Here is a 4,496-nt window from a genome sequence, read left to right on the forward strand (position 1 = left end):
TGTGTGTGTGTGTGTGTGTGTGTGAGAGAGAGAGAGAGAGAGAGAGAGTAGTAGTAGTAGTAGTAGTAGTAGTAGTAGTAGTAGTAAACCTTTAATGGCATAAATACATCTGTAACAAATTCTAGAAAACAGTGACACCAAAAAGCATGCAGCACAAGCGACACACATCAAGGAAAAATCTATCCACAAAGAGTAAACTGTTCAACCAACCAATACTATGACTCGGGAATCACGGCTTGGGATCATCTGTAAAGCGTTCTGGAAATTCCCAAAGCAAGTGAAAAAAATAAAACAGATCACACATTTTACAAAGACAAATTAACTTGTCTAAAAGCAGGAGTTTCTGATAGAACAAGAGCCAGGAATCTGGCAACAGCAAATGTCAAGGATCCAATAGCATCTTCCATAAACCTTGAAAGAGAAAATTCACATGAAGGAGGATAATAGGAAAACCAGGTGGCTAAATATAATTTTCGTAGAGAAGAATGATGAGAACAGAAAAATAAAATATGAGACAGAGTGTCTGGAACTTCCTTACAAAATAAACAAAGGCGTTTGTTACGCAAAAAACGACCATAATGTACCGCGGAAGGGAATATGTTAAAACGGACTAACAAAAAGGCTCTTTTCAGCTGTGGATTAGTGAGAGTGAAAAAGTAATTGGAAGTCGAGAAAGAGAGAGAGAGAAAGAGAGAATCCAATCCTATGGGCCTACTGCATCAGTGAATCCTTTTGCAGAGGCAAAAGGTCTGGTAAAAATGGTGGTTGGCAACCTTCAGTCTGGAAAGACTATGGTGTAAGCCTACAGCACCCAGTATTCCCAGGTGGTCTCCCATCCAAGTACTAACCAGGCCTGACCCTGCTTAGCTTCCGAGATCATGGTATAAGCCTACAGCACCCGGTATTCCCAGGTGGTCTCCCATCCAAGTACTAACCAGGTCTGACCCTGCTTAGCTTCCGAGATCATGGCATAAGCCTATAGCACCCAGTATTCCCAGGCGGTCTTCCATCCAAGTACTAACCAGGCCTGACCCTGCTTAGCTTCTGAGATCATGGTATAAGCCTACAGCACCCGGTATTCCCAGGTGGTCTCCCATCCAAGTACTAACCAGGTCTGACCCTGCTTAGCTTCCGAGATCATGGCATAAGCCTATAGCACCCAGTATTCCCAGGCGGTCTTCCATCCAAGTACTAACCAGGCCTGACCCTGCTTAGCTTCTGAGATCATGGTATAAGCCTATAGCACCCGGTATTCCCAGGCGGTCTCCCATCCAAGTACTAACCAGGCCTGACCCTGCTTAGCTTCCAAGATCATGGTATAAGCCTACAGCACCCAGTATTCCCAGGTGGTCTCCCATCCAAGTACTAACCAGGCCTGACCCTGCTTAGCTTCTGAGATCATGGTATAAGCCTATAGCACCCGGTATTCCCAGGCGGTCTCCCATCCAAGTACTAACCAGGCCTGACCCTGCTTAGCTTCCAAGATCATGGTATAAGCCTACAGCACCCGGTATTCCCAGGTGGTCTCCCATCCAAGTACTAACCAGGCCTGACCCTGCTTAGCTTCCGAGATCAGACGAGATCAGGCACGTGCAGGGTAAAAATGTTGTGCTGCCATAATTCATCATAGAACTACTGGCAGAAACAACCAGTATCTCTGTATGCATACTAGACTTGGCTGGACACTGCTGCTGGTAGGTTGGCAGAAGAGGTAGGTCATGGGTGGAGAGGAGAGGTAAAGGGGTATTTATAGGAACAAACTGGGTGCAGGTCAGTGGACATGAGCTGGATCCGGCAGCAGTCATGCACATCAGATCCTATCCCATAACCCTGCCCCCCAACACTCCCAGCTTGCTTGGACTTAAACCAGTTCACTAACTTGTGTGGGTCTGAGGAGACCTATAGACAGAGGAGCCCATGCAGAGGTAACTAAAAAAAGGCAAACCAGAAGGCAAACTGGAAGTAGGTTTTACCTCCAGTTTTCCTTCTGGTTTCCATGCAGAGCACCCTCTGTTGGCCAGGTGGCTTTTCATGAAATAGTGAGGGGGTTGGGGGTTATGATTGGGCTGTGAATCAAGGATTCTCCATGATTGTTGCTCCCCACCACTGCTGCCGGATACGTTTGGTGGGAAAGGGCAGGAGGAAGCAATTGTGGGGAAGGCCTGTGATGAGATGAGCTGAGACCATTGCAGACTGTACTCAAACTCCAGTGAAGTCTAGGGCTGATCTGGAATACATTTGGTGTTTCCAAGCTGTGGACATGACTTCCCAAACCTTCCTGTTTCAAATTCAGCATCGTCACAACCTTGGATAGATTACCCTCACTGTTGGGTACTGGTGATCCACCCCCATCTTATGTTGGAACCTACTCGGGACCCTTGTAATATCTCCTCTAAAAGATGGAGGAATGAAAATTCATTCATTCATTTATTCCACCTTTAGTGGCATAAACAATCCATCAGGTAAACAAAATTAAAACATTCGAGGTAGCAACCAGTTAAAAGATGCCTCTAAAAGTGAACATATTTCTGTTCTTTCAGTCCCAATTTCACATGGTTGTTTCCAGTAGCCTTGGATAAAGGACTAGGGCAATTATAGATACCTTTATGGTTTCACTTCCCCTGCAATGTTTGGCTTTTGAAAATGTGTTTGCTAAAATAATTTCCAAGGACAAATCCGGTTAATAGGAATAGACTCCTATTTGAATCTTGCGGCGTTTCAATTACCCAAAGTGGCGTGAAAGTGTGTCTCATTGAATAATGAACGGAAGTGAAAGAACCCTGTTGGTTTCCCATGTCATTTATTTCTGGAAGGGACAGTCTCATAAATGAGGAGAATTAGCATCCAGAGAAAAGGAACCGTCTCTTTGACTTTTAAATCTCATTCAGACCCTCTTGTGCATTGCTGTGTCTTCTTTGGCTCTTTCAAGAAAGATCCCATTTGTTTAAACATGAGTCCTCTTTGAAACCTGGAAAACAAGAACAGGTTTCAGAAGATTAATGAATGCAAGGCTGGGACAGGGGGAAGCTGGATCACTTATGTTGTATGAATGTTTCATCAATTCGGGAGTATAAAACAATGCTCCAGTTGGTGTGATTTTTTTTTTTTCAGAAACACATTTCTTGATCTTCCATGAGAATTCAAGGGACATGAATATACATGAGACCATTGGGTTTTCTAGTTCGGGTAATCTAGGGCAGGGGTCTAGGGTTGCAGTTGGGGTGCAGACCAACCTGGAGATACCAAAGATTGTGCCTGAGCCTGTTTGTCTACAAAATACATGATGTGCTACTGAGCTCTGACCAGAGTGACCAGATGCTATAACTACAAAAGAAGACAAGCCATCCCAAAATGTAGGACATCCAAGGGAAATGTAGGACATGACAAAACAAAAGCTAAAAAGACTCGTGTATTGATTTCATGTGGTTAATTTAAACGCTATATTCTTAAATTTAAAACTATACGATATATAGTTTATTAGTTACAAGAAGGCTATGCGCTGCCTGCTCACAGGGAAAAGGAGGACATTTAAGTTCTTTTTCCAGGATGCAAGACTAAAAAGGAGGACATGTCCTGGAAAAAGAGGATGCCAGGTCACCCTGGCTTTGACCCCGGCATGGATTCAGAAAAGAAGCCCTTGATCATAGGAGAGGGAAGTGTGTTGTCAGCTGTTTGGAAGTCACAGGAGCAAAGGTGAGAGCCGCAGGCAAGGTAGGTCCCTATTAACAGGCACACATGATAGCTAGAGGGTGCAAACACCCACTGCTTTATGAGGAAGGAAGAGCTGGCACCCTGATCAGAGGGCATGAGCCAGCTTTCAGGCTTTCACTCTCCAGAGCCCAAAGGGAAACCGCCTTCCAAATTCATAACACGTACCATTCCCACCCTGGGGTATTTGGTTCCTCTGCAGCCCTTTGCATTTGGAGATTCTGACTTCATAATGAGGCTCCACTTGACATTAATGTTTAATTAAATGCACTGCTGAAGGAGACCTGGAGTTAGCATGTATATATATTAACTGCCTCACCTGCATTCCCTGATTTCAGGTAAAATTCTGATCTCCAAAATAAATCTCTCTTGCTTCTGACGGTGGGTTGAACTGGTGACAAGGGCAGCACAAGACAACTGAAACTCATCCCCTGTTGACTAGTAACAGAGAACACTGCTACTCACTCAGCCATTGTGAGCACTGGAATATCTAACAACTGCCAACCAAACAGTGGTTCATACTGCAGGAACTGAACGACGGAGAGCCTTCCATCAACTAGCTGTGGCCTTGTTATTTGGCTTCTAGCGGGTGAACTTGGGAAGCTGTTGGGCTGCTTTTTGGGGGAGCTGAAGACAAAGGAGGTTCCTTCCTCAACAAAATTGGATGGTTTCAGCGCCTAGGAAGGCTGATATATACCCACATATGCATCTCCTGCCTGCCATTCTTCAGGGCTGATTGCAGTCCCTCTGTGGCTATGAACTGAGATGCTAGGGTTGCTCCAAGGCTG

The 4,496-nt window shown here is 44.9% G+C and overlaps 1 pseudogene; it reads right to left on the reverse strand.

Moving 5' to 3' along the window:
• Nucleotides 1-1,495: 1,495 nt before the first annotated feature.
• Nucleotides 1,496-1,612, reverse strand: LOC136656348 (5S ribosomal RNA; annotated as a pseudogene).
• Between the last annotated feature and the right edge of the window lie 2,884 nt (nucleotides 1,613-4,496).

The sequence above is a fragment of the Tiliqua scincoides genome, chromosome 6 (assembly GCF_035046505.1).
Source record: "Tiliqua scincoides isolate rTilSci1 chromosome 6, rTilSci1.hap2, whole genome shotgun sequence".
In the NCBI taxonomy this organism is placed as follows: domain Eukaryota; kingdom Metazoa; phylum Chordata; class Lepidosauria; order Squamata; family Scincidae; genus Tiliqua; species Tiliqua scincoides.